At 38.8% G+C, this 16,585-nt stretch overlaps 1 pseudogene; it reads right to left on the bottom strand.

Moving 5' to 3' along the window:
* Positions 1–10,923: 10,923 nt before the first annotated feature.
* On the bottom strand, positions 10,924–11,861 carry LOC101544349 (olfactory receptor 4F6-like; annotated as a pseudogene).
* Between the last annotated feature and the right edge of the window lie 4,724 nt (positions 11,862–16,585).

Raw genomic sequence — 16,585 nt, forward strand, 5'->3', positions numbered from 1 at the left:
TTTCTGATTAAATTCCTTTCTAAATGTTTCTAAAGGAAAAAATTGGGTCTGACCAAATTTTTTAGGATGTCCATAAAATAGGAATAACAATGGAAATATACTACAAAGCAAAAATATGAGTAGTATTCCACCAGACTGAAATTTGAGTAACAACAAATAAGAAGAACAAAAATAATGGTAAAGATGACAATTAATTAACTGGAAAAGAAGATTTTAAAAAGATGACGCTTATTGGAGGAAATATGATGTTCTGCAAAATGTTTACAAAGAGACTAGCTAAAAAGCAAGAGGAATTTTCTCTTTTATTGAATCACTTTTAGACACAGTTACAAAACTTTCATGCTTGAGTTTCAGTCATACAATGATAGAACAACTAGAACATCCATCCGTCCACCAGTGCACATTCTCCACCACCAATGTCCCCAGTATATCCCCCCCCCACTTTCCAACCCTCCCCCTACCGCTATGGCAATTTCCACCATACTCTCTCTCTACTTTGAAGCATTATGGTTTGCAATATAGATACTGAGAGGCTATCACGTTTGGTCCTTTATCTACATTAGTGCACATCTCCCAACCCAAATGATCCCTCCAACCATCATTGACATAGAGATCCCCTTTCTGTTCCAGCTGCCTTCTCCCCCAGCTCATGAGACAGGCTTCCAACTATGAAACAATATTCCTTGCCCTTGTGTCTACTGTCCTTGGGTGTCAGTCTCATATTATGTTATTTTATATTCCACAAATGAGTGCATCCTTCTAAGTCTGTTCCTCTCTTTCTGACTCATTTCACTTAGCATGATACTCTCCATGACCTTCCACTTATAAGCAAATTTCATGACTTCATCTCTCCTAACAGCTTCATAGTATTCCACTGTGTAGATTGTAGGAGAACACTGGGTTTGTCCTTTCAGCCTTGCTGCAGAGAACTTAGGTTTATCAGGTTACACCCATCACAGGGCTCCCGAGATGGAGACGCTCCCATTCCTCTGTTTATCTGTAAACTCTTCTCTGTGTTCTCCTCCCCAATCAGTTCATCACCTTTTCCCTAATCAGATTCTGTTATCTTGTAAGATCAGATCCTTCTAAGGACTCTGAACTTATATTGTAAATTAGTGTCTTTTGCATAGTTTACCTTAAAGCAATGTCCTTTCTGTATGACACAGGAAGACAGTTAATATTATGCTTTGTAACTTGGGAGTTGATTGATTCCAATAATGTTTACTCCTGGGCATCTGCTTTCTCGACTCAATTGCCCTTAGTTCCTAGCACCCCAAAAGCAGGGTCCCCACAAGGGACGGAATGGACCCAGAGCAAGCTGTGAGCTACCCTGGCATAGAAATGGGCCAGACCAAAGCGCCACAATACTAAACTATAAGTTAAGGGCATGATCACGGGCAAATGCTGTCATGATCCAAAGGTAATGACGAGACTAGAACCCTGCTGGGATTAGGAAGATTAACCTGGCCTGAGGACTGTGGTCTAGAATATATAGTGAATGTCTTCAGGAAGAACCAAACTTTTAGTTTATATCTCTTACTGTGCTTATACAGAATGACATTGCTAGAAATATTAGAAGTATATTTACTACAACTATTTAAGTGGATTACTAGTTGAGGAAAGAAGAAAGTGACAGACCCTTGTTTGGATCCCACCCTTGAGCAGATTTCCTAGTAACCTGGAGTAATCTCCTTAGATGAGATTTTGTCCTTGAGGAGTGGTCTTACCTCTCTTTGTTGATGTGTTAATGTTCCGACCGACCTTTATGTTACCATTCTATGTGATGGCTATATAAACTAAGACTGTAGGAAAGAACACACAGAAGCACGGGAGAAGACACAGAAGCAGGGAAGACACAGAAGTAGAGCACAAGGTGAAAGAAGTGAGAGCAAGAGGGGCTTGGGAGATAGAGAAGCAGAGGGATGAAGAGACAGAAGCAGAAGGGGAACGGAGATTGGAATAAACCGCAATTGATACGACCAGCCTGGCACTCGTTCCTTCCTTCACATGCCCATCTCCATCAGCCTTCCCGGGGTTGGGAGAAGCAGCATTATACTACCGAACAAGGGCGGCAGGAGAGATAGAGCCCCACTGCCCTCTTTTGTGAACACACATAGATATACCAAAGTTTCTTTAAGTAGTCATCTGTTCTTAGGCACTCAGGTTGTTTCCAGATTCTGAGTATTGTGAACAGCACTGCAATGAACATACAGGCACAGATGCCATTTCTACTGTCTTTTTTAGCACCTGCAAGAGGTATTTTTAAATAGTAAGTTAAATACACTTTTTAGATCAAAAAGAAAATAGATAATAAAGAAAAAAGTGAATGCAGCAAGAGATTAAGATGATCAATTTGATGGGAAATTATGATAAAATGACAGAGTGAGAGCTTAATTAGCTATGCAATCTAAATGTCCCAAAATCCCAAATTATTTCCTTCTATCACCTAGCTTGAGAGAGGTTTTTCTCAATGGTTGGAAATTACCACAAGGCTGTGGAGGCTAGTTAAAATTTAGGAGGGTCAATTATGACAATATTAGTTGGAAATGATCACTCTGGACTAGAATTGTGTGTTCAAAGTCGGTAAAGGGATCACGAATGACGAACCACGAAATCCCATTAATCATCAATTTCTCGAGCGGGCTCAGTAACCTCTCCATCCACCCTTTCCCTGAGATCTTAGAAGTCTCTACTTGGCCCTCACAAGGATGTCACACTGGAGGCTCTTTCAGGGTCAGGGGAATGGGATCTAGCTTATTACTGGATTTAGCATATGAATACACCATGGGAAGCTTGCAAGGCTGTCCCATGTAGGCAGGAAACTCTCAGAAGCTTGCCAGTTTCTCCCAGAGGGAGAAGTAGACTATAAGATATCGCTTCTAGAAGCTCACTTTTAAGTCTCTGGATGTTGGCCATCTGATGGGATTACACACACCTGGGTTCCTCTGCCGGTACCTTCATGCATGAGGCCCGTCCGAACATGTGGAGAGGGGCCTCCAGCATGGCTGTAGCTAGGTTCCAGCGGTCTTCAGCCTGTGGGAGCTCTGCTCGGGGTGGGGAGGGAAGCTGGAGCCCATCCCCTCCAAGGTGCCCCGGGGAAGAGACTCTCTGGTAAGGTAAAGGGATATGCATGATAACCTTTCAGGATCTGTATTGTGATCCATAATGTCTAAAATGAAAACGAGAAAAAGAAAGAGAAGAGAGGTACCTGACATAGAGGCAGACAGGAGTGGATGGTGGTTTTGGTGGGGGCAGGTGGGGGGGTAGTGAGAGGGTAACTGGGGACACTGGTGCTGAGAAATTACACTGGTGGAGCAATGGGTGTTGGAACATTGCATGACTGAAACTCAATTGTGAACAGCTTTGTAATCTCACAGTAATTCAATAAAATTTTTAAAAATTTTTTAAGAGAGAGCTTTCTTGCAAGTTAATATATAGCCTTCCCTAGTTTTACTCATGTTCCTAAGGGAAGGATGCTCCATTAATCTATCACACATTAAGCTATTACAAATATCTCAGTTATCAGATGGCTTTCCTTACTGAGATCTTATGCATGCAAGAAATGAGAACTTGAACAAGGAAGAAATATTTGATTCATGTTAGTTGGAAATTGATCACTCTGGACAAGAAGTGTGTGTTCAAAGTAGCTTTTTATTATCTAAAAGAATTGTGTAGGATAGTCTGCTGTAGACAACAAATGAGTGAAGCAGGAATGGAACAGACCCAAAAAAATGTGAGCTGAAGCTGTTAACAAATGAGACAAAGTGTTAATGACAAAATATCTCTACAATCCCTTACAGAGAAAAAAAGAGAAAATTATTCTAAAAAGCAAATATCAGGATATCTGGAAACTTACCCAGTTCTTGTCTTCAAATATTCAAATTTCTTGAGTATGTATCTTTTGGCTCTGATTTGTAGCCTCTGAATGGTTTCTAGAGAGGAACACTAGGTTCTGGGTACTTGGTCACTCTGAGTTAATCCCAGACTCTACATGAAAAGAGTGCATGCATGTCTAACTTCATTGCCTGAAAAGATACTCCACTGTGAGTTATCTAGCTCTAGTAGAACTTCTCTTCTCAAGAATTGCAATGACATGAATTATGCCATCATTTATTCAGATTAGGATACATGACCTTTCCAGATTCTACAACATTTCTTAGAACTGATTTCTGGTAATTTTGCATTTCAAACTTGGGAGAAAAAAAAAGAGAGATGTTCAATTTTTCCAATTAATAAAAACTCTTCACCAGGGCTCCTCAGAGAGTGGCGGGTCGAGATTCCCTTCCCACCCTGAACAGAGCCCTGGCAGTGCAAGACCTCCAGGACCCAGCTACATCCTTGCTCAAGACCACTCTGCATGCTCGGACAAGCCTCACACATGAAGGAATTGGCAGAGGAACCCAGATGTGCGGGATCCAGGGCTGAGATCTCCAATCCTGCTCTCATAGGAACTGGGCCTCCTCCACCCAGATCCCCCTTTTTCCAGGAGCTTAGCAGTCACACCCACAAACTGCCCCAGCACCATGTAATCCCATCAATGGCTAAGAACCAGAGACTATAAAACAAAGCTCCCAAAAGCGTACAGCCACATTCGAGGCTGTGCAACCTCTTATAGTCCAGTTCTTCCTCTCAGAGAACCCGGTAAGCTACCAAGAGTATCCTGCCCACACGGCAGAGCCTGGCAAGCTCCCCATGGCGTATTCGATATGCCAAAAACAGTAACAATGATGTGTATCATTCCCCTGATCCTGAAAGAGCCTCCAATGTGGCATCATTGGGAAGGACGAGTAAAGAGAGGCTGCTAAAATCTCAGGGCTAGGATGAATAGAGACATTACTGGGTCCACTCGAGCAAATCAATGAACAACAGGATGACAATGATACAGTGATACAGTGAATAAAAACTTTAAACTGAAAGAGACCTAAATATGTGTCTGGCCAGCTCCATTCTTTTGTTTCTCCATCTAGGAAATGTTAGTTTTTCCCCAGTTTATAAGGTTTGAAAACTTGTTTTCTTCCTTGGTTTTCTGCCCTTCATTAACATAGCAATATAAAGATTTCTGAAATAGTATGAAAATCTATCCTATCTATTGAGAGTCAAATTATTCTTAACAAATGTAAAGACTGTCATTCACTCACGTATAAACGCTTAATATCTTTGAGCATGGTAAAGATGAAACATGATCATCCACGGTAAAATTAAAATCAAGTAAAAATCATTCAAATTAGGGGTATCAAAAAATTTAGGTGTATCAAAGTCATCAGCCCTCAGCCTGCCTTACAATTTCTACACCATTTGAGACCCCTTCTTCTGTTTCTGGAGACCAAGAAAGCTCCTTTCATAGCCCTCTGGAACCCAATACCATTGGACAACACCATCTTTTCATTCCCATCAACTTCAAAGGATCTTGGGTCTTTCCTCCAATATGTCTATGTATCATTTCTGTGCATCATATTTATGCAAATGGACATGTTAGACATTGAATTGCTTTACCAGTGAAGTAACATCTTAAAGGCATAGACATTGTTAGACCAATAGATTTCTTATAAGCAGGCACCCTAAAAATATTCCAAAGAGTCAGAGATTTTCTCAAATTAAGGAGTCTTTGTTAGTTCATCAGCACTTATATCAGGAAAATGTTTACTGCATACTATCACCTACCTTAGTCACCACCCGTGTGTTACAAGTCTCCATCTATGCACCAGTGTTACTTCCATTCAGCCTAACCCCATGTCTAATATTCTGTATTTGTCCTTCTGCCTGGTTTAGTTCACTCAGCATGATACCTTTCAAATCCTTCCAGATTTCCTTGGACTGTATTTTCTTGTGGCTGCACAGTATTCCACTGTCTATATATATAACAACTTCTTTATTCATTCATGTTAGGCATTTGGGTTGCTTACATATCCTTGCTGTTGTGCTAAGACTTGCAGTGAGCATAGGAATGCATAAATATTTTTTAATTTTGTTTCTGTGTCTGGAGGCTAGATGTCAAGAAATTGGAAAAATCAATTGAAGATCAAATTAAAACTCTATACTTACTGTTTTAAGAACTCTCAACATTGTTTTCTCAATACTGATGGGCTGGACCAGATGACACTCCAGCCAACAGTGAATGAGGGTTCCTTTTTTGCCACACCTCCACCAACACTTTTTTTCCTGTTTTCTTGATGTGTGTCACTCTCACTTGACCAGCAGTTCTGTTTCTGACCTTTGTAATATAAACAATTCTCATAGTACTGGTGATATCTTATTGTTGTTTTGGCTTGCATTTACCAGATATAGTAACAATGAGCTATTTAATTTTGTATGTGCATATTGATCACCTGGATGCCTTCATGTAAGTTTCTACTCAGCTATTTTCATCCTTTGGGGACTAGGACTGCTTGTTTTCTAATCTTTTTAGTTTTGCAAGTTTATACCTTGACTAATGTATGCTATGTCAACATTTACTCCCATTAGGTGAACATCTCTTTGTTTCAATGATAATTACTTTTCTTTTGCAATACAGAAACATTGTTGTTTGATGTAGTTCCACTTGTTCACTTTTTCTTTTATTTCTCTTATCACTGGAGTTAAATTTCCAGGTACATTATGAAACCAATAACAAGGAGGGGTTGCCTATATTTTCAAAATGCATTTTTATATATTCAGGCCTACGTTCTTGAGATTTTCATTACTGTTTTTATACTGAACTTTTGATAGGTCTACTCAAGCTATTTGAATTCAATTCAATTCAATTTAATTCAAGCTATTCATGCTCAGGCCACTCTCCACACATTCGGACGAGCATGGGGAAGCTGGCAGATGAATCCAGGTGTGCGGGACCCAGGGCCGAAATCTCCAAGGCTGCTCAGACTGGGACTGGGCCTTTTCCACCCAGATCCCCCATTTTCCAGTAGCTAGACAGTCACACGCAGAGACTTCCCCCAGCACCGTGTAATCCCATCATCCAGAGACTATAAAACCAAACTCCCAGAAGTGCACGGAATGCAGCCTCAAGACATCTAATAACCTAGTTCTCCCTCTTAGAGGACCTGAAAAGCTATCAAGAGTCTATTTCCCACTTGGGAGAGCGTGGCAAGCTCCCTGTGGCGTATTCATATCCAAAATACAGTAACAGATATATACATACCTCTCAAAAGCCTGGCAAGCTACCGAGAATATCCCGCCCACATGGCAGAGCCTGGCAAGCTACCCGTTGTGTATTTGATAGGCCAAAAACAGTAACAATAGGTCTCATTCCCCTGACCCTGTAAAAGCCTCCAGTCATTGGGAAAGACAAGTAAGGAGAGGCTGCTAAAATCTCAGGGCTTAAAATCTCAGGTAATAGAGACATTACTTGTGCCTACTCGAGTAAATTGACAAACAACGGTATGACAGTGACAGTGACATTCAAGCTATTTATGACTTGGTTTTACAAGACTATATTTCTTCTAGGTTACCCCTTTTTTGTCATACAGCTATTCATACAGATCTTAAAAGTCTCTTGTATTTCTATAGTGAGATGTAATTTGGCTTCTTTCATTTTTTATTTTTTAAATTAGTGTTTCCTCTCTTCTTATCTTTATGATCCATGCCAATGATTTGCCAATTTTATTTATTCTTGCAAAATAGTTGGTGGTTTTGTTGATCTTTCAATTGTTTATGGTTTTATCTCATTTATTGATTTCATAATTCATTATTTTCCTCCTCCTCCAATTTTTGGTTAAATTTATTTTAGTTTGTTTTCTATTTCCTTTAGATGTGATGTTAGAATAATGATTTGAGACTTTTTCTTTGATGTGATCCTCTAATGCAAAACATAGAATTAATAGAGGTGAATAATCCTTATTTATCTCTTAATAGCACATTTTCTGTGTCCTATAGGATCTGATAGATATTTTTGCCTTGCATTAGTCTCCAGGTAGTTTTTATATCTCTTTAAATTTTTCATTTATCCTGAGAATTTTTTTATTATAAGTGTGCCAGTTAGTCTCCACATTTGAGGCTTTGTTATTCTGATTCTATGTTTTGGTTGATTTCTAGTTCCATATTATGTTCAGAAAAGAAAATTGACAATGCTTTTCAACATTGTTAAGACTTATTTTATGTTCAATCCCAAGAGCATTCTGTATGCACTTGAGAGGATGCATATTCTTTTATTTGGGGATGAAAATTTCTATCAATGTTTATTAAGTCAATTTAGCCAATATTTTTCATTTTAAGGTATTATTTTCTTTTTAACTATATGCCAAGATAATCTATCCATTGATGGAAAAGGTTTGTTGAGATTTCTGGTATTATTGTTACTGCTTTATCTTACTTCCTGTATTGTTACTGCTAAATTTTACTTTATGTTTGCTAATTAGAATGCAATATGTGCCCTTTGGACCCTGTCGCGGAGAGAGCATGATGGAAGAACCCAAGGACGCGCCCTTGGACTCCAAGCAGCCCACTGAACTAATTCCGGCACGCAATCGGAGACCCCACGGCGGGCTGAAACAGTGGGAACCGGGCATCCCCCAATTCTTTTAACCTCTCTCTCTCAACTCCTTCCTCCCGAGCACAGCGCAGGGGCCGCGGCTTGCTGAGCGCAAAATGGAGACGCCGAGCCTCTCACTAGGTTTCTCCATCTTATGAGCACCATAAAAGGGTAAAAGTTTGTAGTGATGTTATTTCTGGTTGTACTTTCCCTGGACTTTATACAGAAACCCAAAACCTAAAACCTAATGTCATCTTAGTATCAGCAATATGTAATGGTTCCTTCTTAATGGGTCGGACTTTCGTGGGAGATCCTAACAAGAATAGTAAGTCTTTTGCTGAAATATTGAAGGCAATCAAAGTGGTAGCCATCTCTCTAGACTGAACTAAGCTATATCCCCACTCCGGCTGAGAAGAAATTTTCTTCTTTCTCGGGAAGAAACGCGGCGTGGAGTCAACTATAGTGTGATGTCCATTAAGCAAACAGAACTGGTGGCGTGGGAATGGGATATAAGGGGAAAAATTAGGTACATGGAACAGTGGGATGCTGGTGGAATCTTGAGCCGGAGCCGATACCAGCACAAGACCTTCAGTTCCAGAAACTGCTTGCAGACACTCTACTAGTCTATCAACTAAGCCAGAGCCCCACGCCTGCTGATGACGGGAAATAACCATCCTTTTCGGTTTTCGGTTTTTTTTCCCTTGTCAGGCAGCGTGGCGATTACTAAACAGGCGGGAACTCGGTGGCGCGGGGCAAGGGGGAAAAAGAAAAGTTATGTAACAAACAGCGGGACTTAATATCTCTATATTCTTAGCAGTGGAGAACTATCAAATGCCTCCTTGGCAATAGGACTGCTTTTCTTTTTTGGGGGAAACCCCAACAACGGTAGTGAGTTGTGTGTTGAAACATGGAATGTAATCGAGATAAGGCGTAAACGAAGTGAAACTTATCACTTACAAGGGTGGGGACTGGGGAGGTGGGAGGGGGCGGCAGGTATACTGGGGGGGTTGGTGATGGAAGATGGGCACTGGTGAAGAGAAGGGTGTTTGAGTATTGTATAACTGACATAATCCTGAGAACTATGTAACCCTCTACATGGTGATTCAATAAAATTTTTTTAAAATAAATAAATAAATAAATATAAATAAAAATTTGTGTATCAAGTGCAATAAAGCTTTGGAACATACATGATTTGAGCACTTTTATTCTGCCCTTGGAAATGATGAAAATTAAATTAGTATTAGCTGGCGAAACAAAAAAAAAAGAATGCAATATGTATATATACATGTATTTATGTATATTAGTTTTGGGGCCACACCCAGTGGTGCTTAGTGATTACTCCTGGCTCTGTACTCAGGAATCACTCCTGGCAGGCTCAGGGGATCACACAGGATGCTGGGGATCAAACCCATGATCAACTGCATGGAAGGCAAATGCCCTAGCCCAGCATGCTAAGTGTACCTATATTGATCGCATGGATATTAATTACATCTACATTAGAAACCAATTATGTACAAAGGAGATCCTTCTTTATTTTTATATTTTTTCACCAACGTTGTTCTCTCTTTAGCTAGCTAACACGTTTAATTGTTGTATATTTACCTATTCCCTACTTTAAGTAATAGCAACGGTGAAAGAACAAAGATATACTTTTGCCATCCTGGTGACAAGATTCTAAAATGTGATTCAAAATACTAATGACTGTGGGCCTGAATGAGTACAGAAGGGAAGGTGCTTGCCTTGCACAAAGCCAACCCTAGTTGGATCCCTGGCACCACATACTGTCTCCCAAGCAGTACTAGGTGTGATCCTTGAACACAGAGCCAGGAGTAAACCCCAAGCATAGTCAGGATACAAGAAACAGGTGGAAAAGAAGCAACAAGAAATAAAAACCACCCTAAAGCAAGTTTTCTAGGTTTTTTAAGTGGTTACAAGAATCAATCACTCTCTTTACATATGAATACTTTTCAATTTAGTGGTAAGGAACAGTGATCAGCATGTATCAGTTGCTCTGTGAACATAGCACTGCTACTTGAAACTAATAAACTATCAAAATTCTATTGAGCCACCAAAACATTAGCCACACAGAATGTATTTTCTTTTTTTTAATTATATAAAACAACTTTATACCAAAGTGTATAATGACTTTATTGTCATTATGTAGAATAAACTGTCCACGATGTTTTAGGCTAGTGAATTAAAAATTAAGCTGGGCCAGAAAGATAGTACAGTTAGCATGTGCCAATTGAACCTGCTAACCTGGCACCTCATATGCTCCCAAGTGCCCCACCATGAGTGATCCCTGAGCACAGAGCCAGGAGGAAGCCCTGAGCACTGCCAGATGTGGCCCAAAAAAATAAAACCAAACAAGCAAAAAGAATAAGTTATCTCATAATGGTATTAACATTTTTGTGAACACTAGTTTAACCAAAATGACCACTTGTGCTTTTTTCTGGTATTTAGAGGGTCATTTTCAAGTTTAGGATTTGACTACTTAGTCTCCTCATTGCCATTTTCATATCTTTATTCCTCAAAGTGTAAATAGCTGGATTCAGAATGGGCGTTATAAGAAAGTCTAAAATGGCAAGAAATTTATCCACCGGTACCGTGGGAAATGGCCACATGTAGATAAAAATACATGGCCCAAAGAATAAAAGCACCACAGTGATATGAGCTGAAAGAGTAGAAAAGGCCTTGGACAAATCACCGAAGAGCGTTTCCTTACTGTGACCAAGATGTATATATAGGAGGCAATCAATAAAATGAAGGTCCCAATAGAAATGAACCCACTGTTGGCAGTAACCATCAATTCTAATCCATAGGTGTCTGCACAGGCAAGTTTGATAAACCAAGGAAGGTCACAGTAAAAGCTATCTATTTCATTCGGACCACAAAAAGGCAAATGAACAACAAATGCTAACTGGACCACAGAGTGAATGAGACCTATAATCCAAGCAGCAGAGGCAAGCAAAGCACACATCCGTGGGTTCATGATTGTCAAGTAATGGAGAGGCTTACAAATGGCTATATATCTGTCTAAGGCCATGGAGATGAGTAACACCATCTCAACTCCACCTAAAATGTGAAGGAAAAATATCTGGATAATACATCCATAGAAGGAAATAGTTTTACGCCCAGAGGACACGTTAGAGATCATCTGAGGAACTGCTACAGTGGAAAGAGACATATCAATGAAAGAGAGATTGGCTAGAAGGAAATACATGGGAGAATGTAAATGAGGATCAAAAATCACCGTAAGCACAACAAAAAGGTTTCCCAAAACTATTGTTACATAAAACACTGTAGCAAAGACAAGAAGAAAATGCTGCATTGGTCTAGAGTTAGAAAGTCCCACGAATATAAATTCAGACACTTCAGAGTCATTTGTTTCATACATTAGATTTTGTCTGGTGATAACCTAAAAGACCAAAAACAAAATAATAACTAATAAATTTTTGATTTCAATTAATATTTAAAAAACAGAAACTCATTAACTTTTATATTTGCGTAGGCCATACCATCATTAAAAGCCATAGCTGTTTTAAACAGACATTTATCCTCTCAACTAATATCACTAATGAGCATAATTAATATTCTCTTGAGCACCTACCATATACCAAGTGCTATATATATTTCTGGATTAAAATATTGATTTCAACCTGGAAATTGACAACATATTGATGGATTTAGACAGTAAATGACTTTAAATACTAACACAACTCTCATAATGGTATTAGGGGAAAAGATTATTACAAGAAAGACATCATCTAAATAGTAATGATTATCTAGATTATGCCAATAAGTTTCTAGTGAAGATTAAATGGAGTAGTCCAGATTTTATTAGGGCCATTTGCAAAGATCTTGAGACAGGAAGAAAACAGGTCAAGATGAGTGATTCTAATCATGTTGGAATTTCAGATCAGACAGCATCCAAACTGGCATCCAGAATAAGAAATTTGTCTTTGTCCTATAAGATATAAGATAGTTGCTTATAAGATAGTTGCTGGCAATTTAAGCAGTAGTTTGGGTCATATTTATGCTTTCAGTCAAGATATCATCCAATTGAAGAATGGAATGAAAATAACCAAGTAAATTTAGTATGCCTTCCCAGGAAACTACTATAGAACTATGAACACCAGTGTTGACTGATGAATTATTCAATCATGCTTGAGTAATTGTCAATGATGTCATTGAATTGTCATTGTCAATGATGCTTGACACAGAAAAAATTTGGAATGATGCAGAACTCTGCCTTTCAACATAAACTCAGTGAAGTCAACTGAATATTTAAACATGAAAAAGAGAAAAATGCAAAAACAGTGCAAGAATATTTTTTAAATTAAGTGAAAGCTTAATAACCAAGCCCTTCATTAACAAACAAGAAAATTATTGATAATATCCAAACTATTAAAGTAAAAATCATACATTGTTATACATGCAAGTTTATCAAGTTGTTTATATATAGACTTCAAAAGTTCTATATATTAATTCACAGATAAATACCCTTGTTTGGAGATAAATTCAGTATAAAAATAAAAGTAAATACAGTACTGTGGAAAATGGTTTTAGGATAGCAAATAATAGCAGATAAGAGATTAGCATCTTTAAAATAAAGTTGGTTCTAAATAGACAAAGAAGGTATGTGCTACTTTATATGTTCATTGTGGCACTGTTTACAATAGCCAGAATCTGGAAAAAATCCGAGTGCCCAAGAACAGATGACTGGTTAAAGAAACTTTGGTACATCTATACAATGGAATACTATGCAGCTGTTAGAAAAGATGAAGTCATGAACTTTGCATATAAGAGGATTAACATGGAAATTATCATGCTAAGTGAAATGAACCAGAAAGAGAGGGACATGCATAGAAAGATTGCACTCATCTGTGGAATATAAAACAACAGAGTAGGAGACTAATACCCAAGAATAGTAGTATATAATACCAGGAGGTTGGCTCCATAGCTTGGAAGCTGGCTGGCCTCACACGCTGGGGGAAAGTCATTCCAGATAGAGAAGGGAACACCAAGTAAAATGTGATTGGAGATCCTGCGCGGGGAGGGAGATGCGTGTTGAAAGTAGACTAGAGACTGAACATGATGGCCACTCAGTGCCCCTACTGAAAATCACAACACCCAAAAAGGAGAGAGAGAGAGAGAGAGAGAGAGAGAGAGAGAGAGAGAGAGAGAGAGAACAAATTGGAATGCCCCTCCACAGAGCCGGGGTGGGGCCGGGGGGGATGGGATCGGGGGGGTGGGAGGGATACTGAGTTCATTGGTCATGGAGAATGGACATTGGTGGAGGGATGGGCTCTCGAACATTGCATGAGGGAAAAACAAGCACGAAAAGGTGTGAATCTGTAACTGTACCCTCACTGTGACTCACAACAAAAAAATAAAATAAATAAAAAATAAAAACCCAACACACCAAGGAATCAAAGGCAGACAATCTAAAGACTCAATGTAATCTTCACTCAGATTTTTTTTTCCTTTTGGAACACATCCAGTCCTGCTCAGAGCTACTCTTGGCTCTGTGCTCAAGGATCACTCCTGGTGATGGTTGACCATTTGAAGTTCTTGGATTTGAACCTGGGTCTGCCATGTACATAGTAAGTGCCCTGTCTGCTCTACTATCTTTCCAGCCCCTGAAATGCCATTTAAAAAAATTTTCACAATAATAATGGAAATGTGCAATGTAAGACTTGAAAAAATGGTTTTAGATTAATAAAGAGTTTAACAAAGAATAAAAAAAAGAAGGTATGTGCTATATATCCATCTTAAAATAGTAGAACTTAGAACAAATAATTGATAAGCCATGGATGTGGCTCAATGGAAGAGCATATGCCTTGCATGTGTGAGACCCTGTTCGATGCCCAGTACTGGTACCAAGTGTGATCACTGACACCTTTGGATGCAACAGCAGAGGACAGCAACAGCCAACCTAGTAACAAAAAAGAAATCCCAATAATCAATAATCACAGGAAAAGCAAAGTACTCATTAAAATTAAATGCACAAAAGACTACACTGGAAACACTGAAAAGAAATATTGCACTGCATACAAGATTGTATCTGAATCTTTTCTAATATTTTCAGGATTTTTTTCCATCATAATTTACTGTCAATGAAATTGACAGTCAATGAACACAGTAGTGGTGATAATATACAAATATCTACAAATCACATTCATGATACCAAAAGTTAATAAAGTTAATACCAAAAGTTAATTATAACTTTTTTATGTTATAACCAAAAAACTCACTTTAAGAAAAATTGCTTATTGTCATAGCCATTAGGCAAGAAAAAGATATTAAGGGCATTCAGATAGGAAAGGAAGAAATCAAACTCTCACTATTTGCAGACGATATGATAATATATCTAGAGAAGCCTAAAAGCTCTACTAAGAAACTCTTAGAAACAATTGACCTTCACAGTAAGGTCGCAGGCTACAAAATCAATACCCAAAAAACCATGGCCTTCCTATATGCAAACAATGAGACAGAGGAAAGGGACATGAAAAAAGCAATCCCGTTCACAATCGTGCCCCAGAAAATCAAATACCTCAGAATCAGCTTAACCAAGGAAGTAAAGAACCTCTACAAAGATAACTATAAAACGCTACTCCATGAAATAAAAGGGGACATGAGGAAATGGAAACATATCCCCTGCTCATGGATAGGGAGAATCAACATTGTCAAAATGGCAATACTCCCCAAAGCACTATACAGATTCAACGCGGTCCCTATAAGGATACCCATGACATTCTTCAAAGAAATGGATCATGCAATCTTGAAATTCATATGGAATAATAGACGCCCACGGATAGCTAAAAAAATTCTTGGAAAAAAAGATGATGGGAGTCATCACCCACCCCAACCTTAAACTTTACTACAAAGTGGTAACAATTAAAACAGCATAGTACTGGAACAAAGGCAGAGCCACAGACCAATGGAACAGAGTGGAATATCCGAACACACAATCTCAAATGTACTATCATCTAATCTTTGATAAGGGAGCAAGAAATGTGAAGTGGAGCAAAGAAATTCTCTTCAACAAATGGTGCTGGCATAACTGGACAACCACATGCAAAAGAATGGGCTTAGAGCTCGACCTGACACCATGCACAAAAATCAGATCAAAATGTATTAAAGACCTCAACATCAGACCACAATCCATAAGGTACATCGAAGACGAGGTTGGCAAAACCCTCCACGATATTGAAGCTAAAGGTATCTTTAGCGGGGTGCGGCGAGGGGGATGGGATCAGGGGGTGGGAGGGATACTGGGTTCATTGGTGGTGGAGAATGGACACTGGTGGAGGGACGGGCTCTCAAACATTGCATGAGGGTAAAACAAGCACAAAAATGTGTGAATCTGTAATTGTACCCTCACTGTGACTCACTACAAAAAAAAATTTTTTAAAAATTTTAATTAAAAAAATTGCTTATTGTAGTTGCAACAGAGAAATTAAAATTAAGCTCTATGGGGTCTGGAGTGGGTAGGGCATTTGCCTTGCATGCAGCCAACCTGGGTTCGATTCCTAGCATCCCATGTGATTCCCTGAGCACTGCCAGGAATAATTCCTGAGTGCATGAGCCAGGAGTAGCCTCTGTTCATCGCTGGGTGTGACCCAATAATAAAAAATAATAAATAAATAAGCACTGTAGCACTGTCATTTCATTGTTCATCAATTTGCTCGAGTGGGCACCAGTAATGTCTCCATTGTGAGAAATAAATAAAAATAAGCTGTAGTGCTATTACAACATTTTCAAACATGTTATGAGAAATAATTTAATGTTCATAACTAGAAAATTAAAATATTCATGAGAAAACTGCAACTGAGAAAATCGTTCAGATTCATAAATTAAAATTAGAATTATATTAGGGAAAGATATAAGTAGTTACATTTTAGTAAAAAGAGATGGTTATGAGCCTGCAGAGATAAGGTAGATAGGTACTTGCCTTGTATGCTGCTCACCCCAATTCAGTCCTTGGTACCACTAATGGTTCCCTGACAGAGCCAGGAACAGCCCCTAACACCACCTATGTGCTATCCAACCTCCAAAACTATGGACAGATGTTTCTGAGATAAAATTTATAGGATGCCCATTTATTAAAACTAATGT

This window comes from Sorex araneus, chromosome 3, assembly GCF_027595985.1.
Source record: "Sorex araneus isolate mSorAra2 chromosome 3, mSorAra2.pri, whole genome shotgun sequence".
Lineage (NCBI taxonomy): Eukaryota > Metazoa > Chordata > Mammalia > Eulipotyphla > Soricidae > Sorex > Sorex araneus.